Consider the following 20,839-nt stretch of genomic DNA (forward strand, 5'->3'; position numbering starts at 1 on the left):
AAGCGGGCTCGGATACGGCCCTGAACTTTTCTTAGTCCAACTCCAACATGTCGACACATCTCATCTACCATCATTCTATCAGAGCCTTCTGAATGCCTGGCAAAGCCTTTCGACTAGTCGCCAGCAAGAAACCTATGCTACAAGCATGTTTGTGGAAGAACCCCTTTTTTACAACCCACTGTTTCCTGCAATTCCAAGAAGCCGAGACTTTTATCAACACTTTATTACAGCGGGCATAATCAAAGTGTTGGACCTCCGCCATGATTCTGGTTGGGGTGGAAGACGGTGCAAGAGATAGCTGATATGACTGGAATATGGTCAAACAGAATAATCGGAAGAGTACTAAAGGAAATAGTAAAGAAAGCTTCCAACTTGGACTAAGATGGACCCCAGGAAGTTTTGGTGACATCCAATAACTGGCATTTTCCTGGTTTATTGGTACAGCCTAGTCACGGAGACTTGCCCCAATTAGTGAGGGACAAAACATTTTTCAGAAATGCAGTAGTAAAGACCTGTATCGGTTATGCACTGCAGTTCTGCTTGGGAACTCACCGTTAAATGGAGTGGCCAGGTGGAAAGGGCTAATGCCGAAGGACTCCCATCTGAGCCTGTATGGGAATCAATATACAGTAAGCTGGTAAGCAAAAGGACAGGTGACCTCCAGTGGCGAATGATACACTGGATCATTCCGTCTAATAAATTAGTGAGTCATTTCGCGCCCACATCTACGTGTTGCCCGTTCTGTGTTTGCACAGAGGATGTGTTCCATGCGTACGTTGATTGTGCAAGGCTTGTGCCTTTATTTCAATGGCTGAACTACATGGCTGGAAAAATGAAGATCACTTTTTCTCTGCGATCATTTATTTTTGGTTTCAATGAAATGAAAGAACATGTACATATGTTGTTTTTGTTTTTAGTGGCCACGGCGAAAATGGCAATTTATTTATCGAGGAGGGAAAACTGAAAGGAAAGCCGATTGGGCAATGTGATGTCTTGTTCTTTTTTAATGCCATGACATCTGCAAGACTCAAACTTGAATTTTGTGATTCTGAAAGGAAGAAATGTATTGATGAGTTTATGAACATCTGGTGTTTTGATGGGATCTGCATGGTGCAGGAGAATGAATTAATGGTATATTTGTAGGTTTGTTTGGATTGATTCAGTGTGTGGTCGGTTTTTCTGTTGTTGTTTTTCTTTCTAGTTCATTGTACTGTTTTGATTTCCTGTCATTATCTCTTTTTCTTTTCTGTATTTTTGATTATTGTGCCTGTATTGAATAGTATCTTCACCGACTGGCTTGTATATTTTATATTTTGTAATAAAAAGTCTCTCTCTCTCTCTCTCTCTCTCTCTCTCTCTCTCTCTCTTCTCTCTCTCTCTCTCTCTCTCTCTCTCTTTCTCTTCTCTCTTTCTCTCTCTTTCTCTCTTTCTCTTTCTCTCTCTTTCTCTCTTTCTCTCTTTCTCTCTCTTTCTCTCTTTCATCTCTTTCTCTCTCTTTTCTCTCTCTTTCTCTCTCTTCTTCTCTTTCTCTCTTCTCATCTCTCTTCTCTCTTTCTCTCTTTCGTCTTTTCTCTCTTTCTCTCTCTTCTTCTCTCTTCTTTCTCTTCTCTTTTTCTCTCTTTCTCATCTTGATCTCTCTTCTCTCTTTCTCCTCTCTCTCTCTCTCTCCTCCCTCTCTCGCTCACCCTCTCTGTCGCCACTGATCGGGCTGTGTCGGTGCGCTGGGTGCAGTGTCATGGCGTCTGCTCGCTTCATGTCGTGAGTGCTCTGTCTTGGCTGTTTGTTCACCCCTCCTCCCCCCATTTCGCCTCCTTCGTGTGCTTGTTTCTATTTGTAAAGCTTCCCTGTGTTTCCCCTTCTATGTTGAGACGAGAGAGAGAGCCATAGAGCACACTTATTGTGCAGGTTAAGGTAATCGCCGTTTTGGGCGGTTCCCTGTTGTTTTTTCCCCGACTTATTTTCTTCACTTCAAACCTTTTTTTCCGCTTATATTCCTTAGTTTGTTTTTTTAACGCTCCCTTTCCTAAGCTGGAAAGTCGGAGTACATTACTAACTTCTTCTTCCGAGCTGGGAGGACGAGGTCGAGCCTCGTGTGTCCAAACATGGCGGCTGCTCACTCGCAGCGATATGCAGCGTTTGAGCAATTATCACGTGAGCATGGCATTGCGTGTTCTCCACCCGAGGGTATTACAGTCGAAGCTATTGTTCTCACGATCGGGAACATGATCGGGTTTGATAAGGTACGTGCGGCGTCGCGTATGAACAAACGGGTTATCGTGTTTGTGTCCGATGTAGAGCACATTGCTCTCATCGTACAACAAGGTTTGTCCCTCGACTCCGGACACTTTGGTTATGGTTTATCCCTTGGATACTCCTGCTCAGAAAGTGGTTATTTCAAATGCACCACCATTTCTCGATACCGATACAATCCTTGCAGCGCTGCAGCGATATGGGCAATGTGTGTCCCCATTAATAATGCTCCCTTTGGGCTGTAAGGATGAACGTGTCAGTCACGTGATGAGTTTCCGTAGGCAGGTCTTTATGGTTCTCAAAAAGGAATATCCCTCCTTGAATGTTAGCTTTAAAATTCACGACAAATGGCCGCGATTATCAAGTATACATCACCACCGACACCCTAAAGTGCTTTGGTTGTGGTGCAGTGGGACATATGAACGGTTTTGCCGCAATCAGAAGGAACAGCCTAACATGGTCGAAACGGGAAACAATGACTCGCAGATTAATGTTAACGTTTCTGCTCGACAAATGTGCAGGATAAACCAGGTAAACAAGTGGACACGCCCCCTCCGTTGAATCAATTGGACAGCGCAAATGAGGGGTTTGTCACCGTTTCCAAAGTAAAAAAACGTAAATCGGCTGTAAGAAGTGCGTCACCTTCTGGAAAAAAGGCAAATCAGTGAAAACTCCATCACTGGATTTCAATGTGAAAACAGGTTTGCCTTATTGGAGGAAAAGGACACCTCCACTAGTACAAACATCATCAAGGAAAAAGTGGATTCTAACTTTCCAATCCCAGTGAGTGTCGCTGATCCTTCAGACAGTGTCATCTCACACGAGGACGTTCATTGTGCAGCTTCCTCCTGTCAATCGCAAGAGGAGGAAAAGCACTTAAAATCTCCCCCTAAAAAAGGAATAAATGAGGAAAATAAGGGCACAGAGAGAATAAAAGAGGATAATTTAAATCCACTGGAGGAGAGTGACATCCTTGAATCGAGCATGGTGGTCATGTCACAAACATGCTTGGAGCCCCCCACCTCGCATCCCGAAGAAGTTTCAAATGTGACTCTGGCACAAAACGTTCCTGAAGAAGTTTACTTTATTGAAACTGAGCAATCATGTGATGTGCGCCAGGAAGCTGAAACACCAATTGATTCCCCATATGAGGAATCTGATGGTGAGGGTCAAGAGGAGTCCTCTCAGATTCTAAAGGCTGTAAACAGCCCTACGGATGACGAGCTTCAGGACTTTTTGAGAGATTCCTATCGGAAAAGGAACATTGAACTGAAAGATCATTTCCCTGATCTGCAGATGTTGATTTTTAAATTGAAGGAAATTGTGCACAACCCTGACACTCCAAATTTCACTGATGCTCAGAAGCACCGGCTAAGAAAAATGATCCAGAAAGCTCGGCAGGAGCTTCGTAAATGAGGTCCCCATGGGTTTTTTGATCTATTTAGTTATTTATCTTCTTTCTTTTTCCGAAAGAATGAGTGTTAGTTTTGGTAGTCTAAACATTAACGGTGATGTTAGTTTAGAACGCAAAGTTCAGGTAAAAGATCTGACCCGGCGTTTGCACCTGGATGTCTTGTTACTGCAAGAAACGCATGGAGATCTGAATGGCCAAGCCCAATGGAGAAGGCTAATGAAGGGCCAGTGGTTCTTCAGTGATATCAATTGTCTCACTGCTGGAATTGCTTTCTTTGTCTCCTCCTCATTAACACTCACACAAGTTCAATATAATGAAATAATTCCCGGACATCTGGCTTGTCTTCAATTCACTGCCAATAATCAAATCTTTGTTTTTGTAAACATATATGCCCCCTGTAAGAATGCTGAAAGGCAAAACTTCTTTCTAAAGCTAGAGGATCTTCTGAGTACAATTGACTTAAATTGCTCTTTTATAATGAGTGGCGACTTCAACTGCACTCTTGACCCTGCGTTAGATAGAAACAGTGCGGAGCCACATCCTAGATCTGCCATACCTTTGGAGAAAATCATCAAGACGACGGGATTAATAGATGTCTGGCGTATTCAGCACCCTATGCAACGGCAGTTTACTTGGTCTAGATGTACGTCTCAGATGCACACACTAGCCAGGTTAGACAGAATTTATGTCAATACTGTAATGCTTGACAAGATATTGAAATCTGATATTGTGCCTTCTCTTTTTTCTGATCACCTGGCTGTAACCTTGTCCTTTAAGCTTGCTCTGCAGCAACATGGCAGCCCATATTGGAAGTTCAATGTCATGTTGCTGGAAAATGCTGCTTTTTGTGAAGCTTTCAAAGTGTTTTGGATTAGCCTCAAAGAAAGAAAGAATAATTTTGATAACCCGATATTGTGGTGGGACTACGCAAAGGCGCAGATCGCTGTCTTTTGCCAACAGTTTAATTACTTCTCTTCTTTCAGTGTAAAAAGGGAGAGGTTCACACTAGAAAAGGAAATAATGAAGTTGCAAACTGATGTGGCAAATAGCCCCAATAGAACAAATAATCATTTGCTTATGGAAAAGAAGACTCTACTAAACAGCCTGGTCGAATACCAAGCAAAAGGTGCAATGGTCCGTCTACGGATGGATCAGCTATATAATTTAGATGCACCGACCAAATTTTTTTTCCATTTTGATAAAAAGACTACCAATCAAAGGCAAATTGAAACCTTAAAGCTCTCAACTGGTAACACTGTGACGTCACAAGATAATATAAAGAGGGAGGTCTATAACTTCTTTTCAGACCTGTTTATGGCAAATGATGTTGACGATGGCTCAATAAGTTACTTCACATCTGACTTACCCATGCTAAGTGCTGCTCAAAGGGATCAGCTTGGCTCCTTACTTTCCTTGGAAGAGCTTACACTTTCCCTTGCTTCTTTACCTACGGGTAAATCTCCTGGGTTGGACGGCCTCCCAATAGAGTTTTATAAATCCTTTTGGCCCTTATTAGGCCCAGAACTATTGGAGGTCTTTAATAGTTCATTACGTTGTGGTGACTTGCCGATGAGCTGCCGTAGAGCAGTCATTAGTCTATTACCAAAGAAAGGAGACCCTCAGCTCATTGATAATTGGCGTCCAATCTCTCTCCTAACTTCAGATTATAAAATATTTTCTAAAGTTCTAGCTCGACGCATCGCCCCACTCCTAGAATCGTTGATTCAAAGTGATCAGTCTTTCTGTATCCCTAACCGACAGATACACGATAACATTTTTTTATTAAGAGATCTTTGGGATGTGTGTAAAATAAAAAATGACAATCTTGGTTTGATTGTGCTTGACCAAGAGAAGGCTTTTGACCGTGTAAGTCATGTATATCTTTTCAAGGTGCTAGAGTGTTTTGGACTTGGTCCTGTTTTTCTTTCCATGGTAAAACTGCTCTATAATGGCATTTCCTCAATACTCAGAGTAAACTCTGAGCTAACTTCACCTGTAAAGGTTGGAAGGGGTATCCGTCAGGGTTGTCCTTTATCTGGTATTCTGTACTCTTTAACCATTGAGCCTCTTTTAATCAAAGTCCGCAGCATCCTAACCGGATGCAAAAATTTGCTCACAAGGCCTGTGAAAGTCTCTGCATATGCTGACGATATTTGCGCCATCGTACATAATAGTGATGAGATAAAGAAACTGGTGGATTGCTTGGACTATTATGGTTCAGCTTCTTCAGCTTTGGTAAACTGGAACAAGTGCCAGGCGATGTGGATGGGCCCATGCCAGCGCCCTATGCCTGTCCTCCCGAAACACCTCACCTGGTCCCTCAACGGAATGAAGTACCTTGGTGTTTACATCGGTGATGAAGCAACACAAGCGAAAAATTGGGAGGGTCTCGCTGACTCTCTCGAACAAAAGCTGCGGAAATGGAAAGGTTTGCTGGCTTTGCTTTCATACCGGGGACGAGTCCTGGTCATAAACAACCTAGCAGCATCTATACTGTGGCACAGAATCAAAGCCATTCCACCTCCTGAACGCTTTCTGCTGAATATACAGAAGACAATAATAAACTTCTTCTGGAGTGGAAAACATTGGCTTCGTCCAGAGATCTTGAATCTTCCCTTAGAGGAAGGTGGGCATGGTCTTGTGGACATCGTATGCAGGGCTATGGCATTTGGCATTGCCTCAATCTGGCGGCTTCTCTATGGTCCATCAGACCTAGCCTGGAGGTCCACTGCTCTCCTCCTCCTCCGTCAAGCCGGCATGCTAGACTATTCATTTGGTCTATTCCTAATGAACATGAAATGTATTGATCTGTCCTTGCTTCCACCATTTTACAATATAATTCTGAATGCTTGGCGTGTTTTCATGGTCGACCGTGATTATGTTTCCTACACCCAAGAGATGTTTTTCAGAGAGCCTCTTTTCTACAACTCTCTCTTCAAAAGAATAAGAACGGAACGCTCTTTTATTGATTATTTTGTTCAGAATGGTGTCCATCACGTTGCTGATCTAATGATTGAGACAAGGACATGGTTAAGTGCTGCAGCACTTGCAAATAAAGTTGGCATGCGGTCAAACCGCATAATATCTGCTGTGCTATGCGAAATACTTAGCGTATACCGCAAAGTTAAGGTGCACTGGGAGCAATCTCCTCGCACTGGTGATGGCCTAATTGTTTGTGAGCCAAGCCTCTGTTTCCCAAATTTAGAAGTCACCCCCACTGTAATGAATTGTGGCACAATAATAAAATATTTACCAAAAATACGTTTTGGATCTGCAGGTCTGGAAAATCGTGCAATATACCAGGCCTGTGTCAAAGCAATCCGGCCCTCCTTAGGAACTTGGCAGTCAAGGAAGTGGCACAATTGCTTGCCTACAGAATACCCCTTCCAACCTAACTGGAAAGCCTATTATCACATACTTATTCCAAAGAAAACTGCCGACCTGTCGTGGAGGCTGGCACATTGGGTATTACCCACCAATAAGCTCTTGCATGTTTTTTCTTCGGAAATATCTGAGCATTGTCCCTTCTGTGGTGCTCTTGAGACCGTGTCACATGCTTATGTTGAATGTGCGCGCTTGATTCCTTTATTTGGTTTGCTGCATGAAATGTGCATGAAGCTTTCTTTAAACTTTACTTTGAATTCTTTCATTTTTTGCTTTGTCTCAAACACACACCAAATAGAAGTGGCCCTAGCGAACTTTCTCGTTGCCATGGCAAAGAAAGCAATATATCGCACGAGGAAAATGCAAATTGAAAATCCTACAAGATGTACAGATAACCTCCCGGCCTGTTTTAAAGGACTTGTTTTTGCCCGGATTAAAACAGAATTTTGTTTCTATACATATATGGATAAAGTATTGATCTTCAAAAGTATATGGGCATTGAATAATGCACTTTGCTCTGTGCAAAATGGTGTGCTGATCACAGATTGATCACTCCTCAAGCACGATATGATTTCTTTGTGAGGAGCAAAACACTTTATTATTTTTTTCCTGTTCCCTTTCTTGATGTACTAATGGTCTTCATGTAAATGTTCCCTTTTAAATGGTTTTGCTTGTTTTTTTACCTCTGATTTGTGAAATGCTTTGTGAAATGGTTGTATTTATACGTTTTACAAAATATACTTTTTGATATTTTTGTAATAAAAGGATGTAAAAGTCAAAGTCTCTCTCTTTCTCTCTCTTTCTCTCTCTTTCTCTCTCTTTCTCTCTCTTTCTCGTTGGCTGCGGTGTCATGGCGTCTGCTCGCTTCGTGTCGTGAGTGCTCTGTCTTGGCTGTTTCCTATTTCCCTTATTCGCTCCATTGTGTCCCTGTTTCTGATTGTAAAGTTTTTCCCTTGTTTCCTGTGTGTGTTGAGACTTGAGAGAGAGCGGGAGAGCGCATGGTAAGTGTTTTCGCAGGTTCTTGCTGAAACCTTCGGTTTCTGGGCCTGCGTTTCATTTGCCTTGTTTTTCTGGTCGAACTGCTCGTCGGTGGTTTCGATTCCTCATTTATATATTGTTTTTCCTTATCTTTTTCCTTTACCTCCACTTGCTGGTTGCTTGTGACAGGTTTCTTTTTGTTTAACTTAAACTTCCCTTATTTTATTTTCAGCTATGGCAAACGGACGTTTATCCAATAGTGTGTACGAGTCGCTCACTCGTAAGGAGGGAGTGATAATTACTCCACCTGATGGAGTTAGTGTTGAGAATGTGGTGATTAGTTTAGGAGACCTTGTTGGAATCGAGAATGTTCTTGCAGCTTCAAAAATGAATCATCGCATCGTGGTTTTCTTGTCGGACGTGCGACACGTGGCCCAGGCGGTTGAAATCGGTCTAACCGTCCCGCCGGATATATTTGTTAACGTTAATCCTTTGGACACAATGGCCGTTCGGTTAACTCTGTCCAATATTCCTCCTTTTTTCACTTGTGAAGAGATCGTCTCTGCACTAAGTGTCTTTGGCACAGTTGTGTCGCGGGTCTCGATGGTTCCGCTTCGTCTTCGCTCTGACGCCTCGGTTCGGCATGTTATGTCGTTCCGACGTCATTGTTATATCATTTTAAAGGATAACGCTCAATCACTCAATGCAGTTATGACGTTGAAATATAAAAACCGCAATTATCAAATCTATATTGCGACAGAAACTATAACTTGCTTTAATTGTGGTGAACCGGGGCATTTAAAAAACGTTTGCCCCAAGAATGCCGCCGGTGGTGCGTCGATACCGGTGAAGACCATTAACACAAAAAGTGGTCCATCTAGAGTCGGGGACCCTCGTGATGCCTCACACATGAGTAATTTACCTGAGCCGTCGGCGGCGGGGGTGGCTCAACCCCAGGCAGATGGTGAGGGGTTTTCCGTTGTTCCCTATAAAAGGAAACATAAATTAAAACATTTAACAGATAACAGTCAGGACGTGGCGGCGAGCTGTCCAAAAAAGATGGCACTGGCTGACGAACATGACGAGTCCCGTTTGGAAGCAGCAATATCTGAGGTTTTTAAAACCGAAAATCGGTTCGACGTTCTTGCTCTGGAGGATGATAATGCTTCTGCTTGTGGAGTTGGTGAACTCGAGCGGGAAGTTGGTGTGGTGCAACAGGAAGCGCATGTGACCACTCCCATGGTCACAGGCACCGTGTATGTGAATGCCGAGTCCACTCTTGTCCCTCTTCCTGCTGGGGGTGAGGTGTGTGATGTTCCTGAGTTGCAGACAACCTCCAGCCCAGGTGAATCGGAGTGTAAGGCATCAGCTGATGACGTGCCGGGTTTGCCCCCAGCAGAATGTGAAACTTCTCCTGATAGTACATCTCTTCCTCTCCCTCTTCCTCCTCCCACTCCCATTCCTCCTCCCACTCCTCCTCCTCTTCCCACCCCCCTCCTCCTCCCACTCTCCTTCCTCCTCCCAGTCCTCTTCCTCCTCCCATCTCCCTTCGTTCTCCCCCCGCCCCCCCTCCTCCTCCCCCCGCCCCCCCTCCTCCTCCTCCCCCACATACTCCTCTTCCTTCTACTTTGGGTGCGGAATGTGACGTTTCCCTCGTGAAGCCACCAGCTCCATCTCAGGACCATGAAATTGATGTCATGGACATGGACCGACACTCGGAATGTGATTCGGACGGGACCTCGTCGCTCGCCTCTGCCGGGAGTGTCGAAGCCTGGAATGACCCGGGTTTTTCCCCAAGAATTGGAGGGTGAGACCAGTGTTCCACCCTCCGAGATCATAAAATTTCTCCAGGACACTTTTCGGAAGAAACGGGTAAAAATTAAAGATTTTTTCCCTGACCTAATCGGCTTTGTGGTCTCTGCGAAGCGACTGCTTGTTAAAGCCGGACAGCTTGGCGTGACCGAATCACAGGTCTATCGTCTCCGGAAATGTATCCTGAAAGCGAAGAAGGAGCTGCAGATGTAGCCCAGCCAAGCTGTTTGGCACGTTTGACACGTTTATATACACCCTTATATCATGGCTTTCTCCTTCGCCAGTTTGAATATTAATGGGGGACGTTCTTCCCTAAGGAAAATTGAAGTTAAACAGTTTGTTAAGGAAAATCGCATCGATATTCTACTTCTACAAGAGACAAGATGTAGTTCCTCTTGTATGGGGGAGTGGCAAAGGATAATGAAAGGAAAATGGTTTTTTAGTAGTCTGGAACACCCAAGGGCTGGGGTAGCTGTCTATTTACAGCCTTCCTTCTGTAGCTCTCATATAATTTTTAATGACATAATCAAAGGGTATTTAATTTCGTCACTTTTACACACAATGGTTTTAAACACACCGTACTGAACATTTACTCACCTAGTGATAGCACAGAAAGACTTGCCTTTTATACTAAGTTGGAAACATCTCTCATGCACATTGATTTTAATGGACTAGTCTGTTTGGATGGAGATTTTAACTGTACCGTGGACCCTGCCCTTGATCGTAATGGAGAGGAGCCTCACCCAGCAAGCGCAGTGCCTCTGTTAAGATCCTTGTCCAAGTTCTCCCTTGTTGACGTGTGGAGAATCCGCAATCTTTCTGTCCGCCAATACACGTGGTGCCGGTGCTCAAAGAGTCGTCTCTCGCTCGCAAGATTGGACCGGTTCTATATTAACAGTATTTTTCGGAATATCATGAGTGGCGCGGACATTGTCCCGAGTGGCTTCTCAGATCATCACATGGTTACGCTTTGTGCTTGCCTACCAGTTCGGAATCGTGGTGCTGCCTACTGGACCTTTAATGTGAGCCTTTTGGAAGAAAAAATGTTTGTTGATGCATTTCATGCATTCTGGAGGGCCTTGCTCCAACGTAAACCATCCTTCCCCCGCCTTGGGCAGTGGTGGGACAATGCCAAAGTACAGATGAGATTATTTTGCCAACAATATGGAGCTTATCGTACTCAACACAACTCTGCCCTTCAATCCCTGATTGCCAAGGAAATATTATCCTTGCAATCCAACATCTCGGGTTCTAGTACTGAGAGAACGAACTCTCTGCTGGCGAAGAAAAAAGCTCTTCTTGCTGGTCTATGTGCAAAGCAAGCTAGAGGAGCGCTGATCCGTCTCCGAATGGAGAACTTGTGTCATTTGGATACCTCCTCCAAGTTCTTTTTTGCACTGGAAGTCCGAACTAAGAGAGGTCAGCAGATTACCTCAGTAAGGACGAAGGAAGGAAGAATAACGCACGATCAAAAAGACATCAGGTATTCCCTCAAGAACTACTTCTCTGACCTGTATCGCGCTAAGGGAATCGATAACGAGATCACAGGATCTTTGACTTCCTCCTTACCCACCTTGTCGGAGTCTGCGTGCCTGCAACTGAACAAGGAGCTAACCATGGAAGAACTCCATGCTGCTTTACAAACCTTACCTTCAGGTAAGGCCTCTGGCTTGGATGGGATACCTGCAGAATTTTACAAAGCTTTCTGGGACCTCCTGGGACCAGAGTTACTCGAAGTTTTGGTTGACAGCCTACGTTTAGGCTTACTGCTGCTAAGCTGTCGTAGGGCGGTACTCGCCCTGGTCCCAAAGAAAGGAGACCTCCAGCAACCGCAAAATTGGCGTCCCATCTCACTGCTTTGTACGGATTACAAAGTTCTCTCCAAGGCTCTTACCAACCGGCTCAGGCCCGTGATTGGCGACATCATACACCCCGATCAATGCTACTGTGTTCCGAAAAGGACAATACATGACAGTATTTTTATCGTGCGTGATTTAATTGATATCTGTGATCTTAAACAAAGAAATGTTGGTCTGGTTTTTTTAGACCAAGAAAAAGCCTTTGACACCATTGATCACTTTTATCTTTTTTCGGTTTTACGTGGGTTTGGGTTTCCAGAAAATTTTATCTCTCACGTACAGGTACTGTACAATAATATCTTTAGTCTACTCAAGGTTAACAATATTTTATGTCCACCTTTCCCGGCTAGTAGAGGCATTCGCCAAGGATGTCCTTTGTCTGGCCTCCTGTACTCCCTCGCACTTGAACCTTTGCTTGTTCGCTGGTGTACACGTCTTCTCGGTTTCCTTCCGCAACCAACGGCGCACCCAGTTAAGGTGATCGCTTATGCGGACGATCTTTGCGTAATCGTCCATTCGGATGAAGATGTCTCCGCCTTGGTCCAATGTGTCCATGAATTTAGTTTGGCAAGCTCTGCAAAGGTCAATTGGAAGAAGAGCAGTGCTCTTTACCTTGGTCCACAAAATGGAGCCATTCCTCCAACTCTGCCCGAACAACTTGAATGGACAAGGGATGGAATCCTTTATCTCGGTGTTTTTCTTGGCCCTGGAAACTTCATTTAAAAAAACTGGGAGTCTCTCATAATCAAAACTGAGAGACGGTTGCTGAAATGGAGGGGTTTACTTTGTCAACTTTCTTATCGGGGCCGAACCCTTGTTATAAATAATCTTGCGGCATCAATGCTTTGGCATGTTTTAATGGCACTGCAGCCCCCAGATTTCATTCTCAAAAAGCTACAAGCTACTTTTATCGACTTTTTTTGGGGAGGTAAGCACTGGCTTCGACCTGGTGTGCTCAGCCTGCCTGCTGCCCAAGGAGGACATGGACTGATTGCTGTTTCTAGCAAAGTGATGGCTTTTCGCCTCCTTTCACTTCGTAGGCTGCTGTACACCGACGTCTCGTGGAAAGCATCGGCTCACTGCCTGCTTCAGCAAGCAGGGAAACTCAACTACGACCAAGAACTGTTCCTTATAGACACCACGAAAGTTGATGTAACACCAGTTCCTCTATTCTATAGGAGTATGCTGGAGGCATGGCAAGCGGTTACTGTTCGCCGTGACAACAGGAACTATTCTCTTGAGCTGTTTTTTAACGAGCCCATCTTTCTAAACCCCATATTTGAAGGGGTCTGCAGTAACCATGCTTTTATGCAAAAGTTTATCGACGTCGGATGCATCAAGGTTAAACATCTCAGAACCCCTTTTCCTTACAAGTGGAAGCCAGCTGCTGACATTGCTGTAGCCACCAGAGTTCGATCCATTCGAGTCATAGGAAGGATCTTTTCTGTGATCCTGCGTTTTTTCAAGGGAACCGGGCTAAAATGGGCCCCACAGGCGGAAGCTAGCCCTTCTTTATCCGAATTTCTCTTTCCTAGACTTCTACTTCATTTTCAGGGCTTCACCCCTTTTCATTTGATGGAGAAATCTTGTGTTTATGCTTTGTGTGTTTTAACCCTTGTTCACGATAGACCCGCAGAACCGCAAGCGCACTGGGGGAGAATGTTCCGGACTACTCCTTCCACCACCATCAATTGGCTTACTATGTACAAGGCCCCCATCGCCAAGCGCTCCGGAGACTTACAATGGCGGCTGGCGCACTACATTTTACCATCAAATGTTTTATCGCATCGCATATGTTCCGATAACACGGATTTATGTCCGTTTTGCGGTGCGACGGAAACCATTTCTCACATTTTTGTTGATTGTCCTAGGTTGGCACCCCTTTTTACAGTTTTATCACGTGTGGTCCGGGGGCTTGGCCTAATTTTTACGCATTGTGTTTTTATCTTCGGTTTCACTACTTCCCGCCTGTGTAAAGATGAGTGCCTTTTAGTCAACTATTTGTCTTCTGAAGCAAAACTTGCCATATACTTGTCGAGAAAACACAGGATGCAAAATGCCTGTAATTCTGTTGATGATGTTGTTAACCTTTTTAAAGCCTTCGTCACATCGCGTGTAAATCTTGAGTTTCAATCGAATGATTGCACAGTGTTCTCACAACGGTGGTGTATCAAGGCATCCTTATGTCAACTGGCTGATGGTTCTCTTACAAATGAATTTATGATTTATCTTGTCTCCCATTTTAAACTTGTACAGTCATCGCCTTGAATTGTTTTTTGGCTTTTCACTGTGAACAATGTTTTCCTGGCAACAAACGGGGACAAATGTCGAATGTTTCTCTCTCTCTCTCTCCCCCTCTCCCTCTCTCTCTCTCTCTCTCCCTCTCTCTCTCTCTCTCTCTCCCTCTCTCCCTCTCTCTCTCTCTCTCTCTCTCTCTCTCCCTCTCTCTCTCTCCAAATTTGTGGGGGGAGGGGGGGTTACAGCTCGACCCGGGGGTAAATGAGTGAACGGATCACCGCTGTAGCCCCAGAAAGCTTGCAACTCCAAAGCATCATACAGATGGAGCACCTGTAAGATGGAGAACCGACAAGATGGGGCACCTGCAAGATGGATGACCTGCAAGATGGATAACCTGCAACATTGCGTGCCTGCAAGATGGCGTACCTCCAAGATGGAGCACCTCCAAGACGGAGCACCTGCCCATTACGATCGGCCTTTTTCCAACACCTCTGGAGTGGCTCACAAGTCCCCAAGTTCATCAAGGAAAACATATCGGGAAAGCGTTATGATGTGATGCGTTCACAAACTCCTCCAGCAGTGAACATGGTGACGTGTTACATGGTGCATTCAGAAAGGAACACGGTTGGGAAGGACACGGATGCTCTGTCGCTCCCGGCTACTGGTAGTGCGAGGTTTATCTCCTGGTCTCCCTCTCTTCACTGTGCGAAAATTTAAAAAAGTCACCCTCTCTTTCTCCCTCTCTCTCTCCCTCCCTCTCTCCCCCTCTTTCTCTCCCCTTCTCTCTCTCCCCCCCCCCCCCCTCTCTTTCCCTTTCTCAATTTTTCACTTAATTTAATCAAATGCTTAATTTGCTCTTGATGTGTTCATAGCTCTTGCGTGAGCATTTCCTTTAAAATTGTTTGTGGTTTCTGTTTGTGTCCTCACCTTTGGTTGGTAAAATTTTTATACTTGCTGGTTTCTTTTGAATATCCTTTGTTCTTTTTTGGTGTGTTTATGATCCTTATACAATGTTTCTTTGAACTCGTTGCTTGGTTTAACACTGCTTTGTGGAATGGTTTTTATACTTTTATAATAAAAGGATACAAAAGTCAAAAGTCTCTATCTCTCTATCTCTCTATCTCTCTCTCTCTATCTCTCTATCTCTCTATCTCTCTCTCTCTCTATCTCTCTATCTCTCTATCTCTCTATCTCTCTATCTCTCTATCTCTCTCCACAGCTGCCGCTCGCTTAGCACGCACGTGCGATTGCCAGGTCTGTTGCTCAGTCACTGGCGGTACGTGCTGTGTCTCGTGTTGCTTTTTTCCTTTCTTCCTACCTTTTGGTCCTTTCTGCTGTCCGAGTGTCGGTGTCCCTTTCTATCGTCTTGTCGACTGAGCGAGAGAGGGAGAGACAGCGTGGTTAAAGTTATCCGCTTTAGGTGGTTAACGGGATTTATTTATTTATTTCCCAGTTATTGTTGTTGTTTATTTTTTTGCATTTATTTAGGCTTTATCTTTGTACCATTTATTGGTTATTTTTTTTCGTTTAGTTACTTCAAATGGCTAGCAAGAATAGTCGAAGTAATGCCGGTCGTGACGCCGATGAGGGGTTAACAGATGAACACGGCATGTGTTTTGTCCCACCGGAAGATGTCTCGCTGGAGGAGACGCTCCTCGCAATCGGAGAATTGATCGGTTGTGAGAACATACGGGCAACGTCCCAAATGCACCACAAGGTGGTTGTTTTCGTTTCACGTGTCCATTTCGCACGCATCGTCGTGCAGAACGGACTCACCTTGGGCAATGACCAGTTTGTTCCGGTTTCGCCATGGAACACTCCGGCCTCGAAGGTAATACTATCGAACGTTCTACCGACGCTGTCTAATGAGGAAATTCTTCAGAAGCTCGGTCAGTACGGTACTGTGGTGTCGAGAATTATCCAAGCCTCCATTCGCACCACAGACGGGAAGCTTAAGCATATTGAAACGTTTAGACGGTTTTGTTATGTTGTTTTGAAGGATGGTTTGACGCAATTGAATGTCTCTCTCGTTTTTAAGTCGTCAAAACGTGAGCACAGGATTTTTGCGGCAACGGAGAAGTTGATTTGTTACGGGTGTGGTGTACATGGACACACTCGGCAGTATTGTCCTGATGGGGAGAAAACGTATGCCACAGCAGCCGGACCACCTCCCCCCGTGACCACTACGGATGATTCTATAGATGTTTCGCCTTCAGTGCGGGAATCTACATCGGACCATCAAGGTACGGCTAAGAGTGGTGCTGATGAGACCCATACGGATGTGCTTCGTGTAAGCGATGAGTCATCCAGTACAGCTGGCCATCGTGCAACCGATGAGTCAGCAAATGTAAGGGAGAAGCCTCTACCTGTAGAGGGAATGTTTTGTGAGGAGCAGCAGATTGTAGATGCGGCGTCTCAGAAAAATTTGAAACGGTCACTTGTAAGTGCGAGGAATGAGGACAAAGGTGTTAAAGTGTTGGTGGTGCAGACAGGAAGCAGTTTAAACGATTCAGACAGTCCTTCACATGAAGATCAGCAAGGTGGTGAAACTATGGCTGACATGATACCACCTGCTCAGGATGAAGGGGAACTTTTTCCTGAAGGTTGTAAATCAACCTGCGAAACCGAACAGCCTACTGATGACCATATCAATTCTAATGGGGAATGCAAAATACCCATTACTATTAATAACAACTCCTCCCCCCCCCCATTGCAATGATGCATGAGGATGAAGAGGATGAAGAACCTAAGGTAGATGGGGATGGAACAGGTGTTTCTGTACAGGTTCAGGAGGAACTCGTTACTAGCGTCACGGAGGGAATTCTAACTACAGAGACACTGATCGGCCATGAGGAACCAGTGGCAATGGTTGACAGGGCACCCCTCCTCTCAGGAGGAAGAGCAGCCTTTGGAGATCTCAAAAGAAAATATTGTCAGATTTTTGAAGGAAACTTTCAGACAAAGGCATGTACGAATTAAGGATCATTTTCCTAATATCCAGGCCTTCCTTGCAGCCGCAAAACCTTTGCTGCAAAGGAGTGAGCATGTGGAAATCTCCGAACCTGAATTTCAGCGGCTGAGGAAATCCATCACGAAGGCAAACAAGGAATTAATTGAGGAAGAGGACTTCACCCCCTAGAAGAATCAACCATGGAAATAAATGTTGTATCCTTAAATATAAATGGGGGTCGTGCCCCCTTACGGAGGGTGCAAACCATTCAAGCGGTTGGAAAAGAAAAGGCTGACATTATTCTCTTACAAGAGACCCACGCTACTAGTGCTCAAGTAGCCGATTGGGGGAAACTTTTTAAAGGGCAATGGTGGCTAAGTGGGTTCCCTACACCTCGGGCTGGTGTTGCCATTTGCCTAAGTCACAAGATTTGTGCTCAACAGGTTTCATTTAAAGAAATCTATAAAGGGCATTTGATCTCCGTAGGATTTCTTTATAATACCCAAAAGATTATCGTAGTGAATGTTTATGCACCGTGTGACCCAATGGAGAGGAAAATTTTCTTTTCCACTCTGCGGGATTTTGTAAAAACTCTGGACCCAACAGCCTTTATCTGTATCGCGGGAGATTTTAATTGCACAATTTGTCCGTCAATTGATAGGAATGGTCATGAGCCTCATGTTGCCTCTACGAAAGCTCTAGAGGACACCATCAACATCTTTCGGTTTAAGGATGTGTGGAGATCACAACACCCACTCTCACGCTGTTATACATGGTGTAGATGCAATGATGGTATTATGTCAATGGCAAGGCTGGACAGATTCTATGTGAACAAGCCAATGTTGAATGTGGTGTCTGTCTCCAAAATTTTACCAACTGGATTCACAGTCCACAGTTTAATCTCAATGTCCTTTAAGTTACCCTTTCCACCCGGTGGTAGTGCTTACTGGTCTTTGAATACTCGTCTCTTACATGACAAGGAATTTAATGAGGCCTTTCACGTCGTGTGGGAGAAAATTCGCTCCTCCAGACCTGAGTATGATAGTCTCCGGCTGTGGTGGGACATTGCAAAATCCCAAATTAAGAATTTCTGTCAACAATATAGTGCATACACCACCAAAATCCAATCAATATCAATCGATCAGTTAAAATCTGAAATTATATCGTTAGAACAGAATGTTGACGAGGTTGGGAGAGGTGCACGTGACCAACTAATATGGGCAAAGAAAGCAGTGCTGGAGGAAGCGGTACAGCAACGGGCGATGGGTGCCTTGGTCCGAATGCGAATGAGCTATTTAACTCTGGACATGCCAAACAAAGAGTTCTTTAAGTTAGAGTCTTCCCTCAAAAGGTCACAACAAATTCATACTTTACTCACTCCCAATGGGTCGCTGGTGACCTCTCAGCAGGCAATCAGGTGTACTCTGAAAGGGTTCTATTCTAACTTGTATTCTCCTCAGAACGTGGACAATGAGGTGATACGAGAGTTAACTGCTGGGCTTCCGAGTGTCGAGGAGGATGAGCGATGCATGCTCGATTCCCCAATTTCGGCTGATGAACTTGAAGCAGCTGTGCAGAGCCTGAAAGATGGGAAAGCTTCTGGAATAGATGGCCTGCCCACAGAATTCTACAAGACCTTCTGGGCCCTTGTGGGACCTGACTTACTCGATGTACTCGATGAAAGCATACGTGTCGGAGAACTTCCAATGTCTTGTAGACGAGCAGTCGTTTGTTTGCTACCAAAAGCTGGGAATCTTCAACTGGTTGATAACTGGCGACCTGTCTCCTCATTGTGTGTTGATTACAAGATTTTCTCTAAAGTACTTGCTAATCGTATGAAGACTGTGATCAGTTCAGTTATACACCCGGACCAGACCTACTGTGTGCCTGGAAAATCTATTTATGATAATATTTTTTTGGTAAGAGATATTATTTCATGCAATAAGTTCCTGCGTGACGATTTTGGGTTGCTGTTTCTTGATCAAACTAAGGCCTTCGATCGTGTTGACCACAAGTACCTTTTTTCTGTCCTGAAAGGAATGGGGTTTGGTGAAACTTTCACCTCTTATGTGAAACTTCTGTATACTAATACTCAATGTATGATGAAGATCAACAATAGGTTATGCTCTCCCTTTCCTTTCCAACAGGGTATTCGCCAAGGTTGCCCCCTCTCTGGGCTTTTATATATAGTCGCCCTTGAACCACTCCTTCGGTCTATTAGACAGCAAATACCTCAGGGAATGAGAAGTATAGAAGGAGCAGAATTTCTGCAGACGGCTTATGCTGATGATGTCTGTGTTTTGATTAGAAGCTCCAATGATGTCTCTGCTTTACAACGTTGTATGCAAGATTTTTCTGCAGCCTCTTCCGATGGGATCAATTGGAATAAAAGTACAGCATTATGGTGTGGCAAAGGCAATCTCTCTTGTGTATCACCACCCTCACTCCCACACAACCTGGTCTGGAGAACGGACGGGGTTAAATATCTTGGAGTGCATATCGGTAATCGTGAAACAGAAATGAAAAATTGGGAAGGAGTGTTGGAGCAAATTATGCACAGATTGAAAGCATGGGAAGGACTGCTGAGGTCCATCTCCTATCGAGGCCGTACCCTTGTCATAAACAATCTGGTTGCAACAAAATTATGGCACAGAATTATTGCTTTACAGCCATCAAACCAACTAATTATGGCTACTCAGTGAATGCTAGTAAACTTCTTTTGGAGTGGCTACCATTGGCTGAGGCCTGAGATATTGTACTACCCCCGGAAGGAAGGTGGCCAGGGCATTGTTGATATCTCTGGTCGGGTTGTGGCCTTTCGGCTGCAGTCTCTGCAGAGACTACTGTTCGCTGAACAGCTGCCCTGGCGACCCTTTGCATTTTTTCTGTTACAACAGGCTGGTAGACTGAGATATGATCGGCAGCTTCTTTTGATAGACCTCGAGCATATAAATTTTGCCTCTCTTCCGAGATTCTATCAGAGTTTATTGGACACTTGGATAAGGTTTGACGTCCACCGCTTCCTTGAGGGCTATAATTGTCGAATGTTCCTTCAAGAACCCCTTTTCTTCAATAACTTTTTTCCTGGTATCCCTCATAGCCATGCCCTGATTAAAAAATTTATCCAAGGAGGGATTAACAAAGTATGTGATCTGAGAGATTCATCTGGAGTTAAGTGGAAACCTGCTGGTTTGGTGGCAACCTCAGTTGGATTTCGGTCTGTCCGACTTGTAGACCAAGTTGTACGTATAGTCATTTGAAAATTTAGACAGCTAAACATCGGCTGGGAAGGTGTTGGTAACATTGAGGACTTTCGGTTAGGTTTCCCTGAAATCAAAGTGCTCCTTTCGTCTTCTCTTCAGCCGGAGATTGAACATACCCCCCCTTTTCATCTTGTAACTAAGATTGGATCCGTGATCTCTCTCGACAAAATAAGAATGTACCCCTCTCTGGGAGAACACGAGTAGCTTTGTGGTCAGAGCGGTTAGGGTTGGGGTCTCCCTCTACCCCCCTTTGGCCTCACATGTACACCTTACCAATACATGGTGTGTTAGCGGACATACAATGGAGGTTAGCACACTGGGCGCTTCCCTCCAATATTTTTGTCCACCGTATTAACAGCTCACTGCCGGAAACTTGTCCTTTCTGTGACCAGAAGGAGGATTTGTTTCATGCTTATGTACAGTGTCGTAGACTGACATCGCTTTTCTTGTTCCTTGAATATCTTTTTCACCAATTGTCCTTCCCTTTCAATATGCATATGTTTATATTTGGTGTGTCTTTCAGGCCCACATGTAGAGATGTGGGTGTTCTTCTCAATTTTTTGGTTGCTGTTGCAAAATATGCGATATATAAATCTCGGAAAATTAAAATAGATAACGGCTATGGCTCTGATGCTATTTCTATTTTTAAAGGGTTTGTCTCAACACGACTCAAGCTAGAATTTGATTTCTT

Source organism: Myxine glutinosa, chromosome 6 (genome assembly GCF_964187855.1).
Source record: "Myxine glutinosa chromosome 6, kmMyxGlut1.1, whole genome shotgun sequence".
In the NCBI taxonomy this organism is placed as follows: Eukaryota; Metazoa; Chordata; class Myxini; order Myxiniformes; family Myxinidae; genus Myxine; species Myxine glutinosa.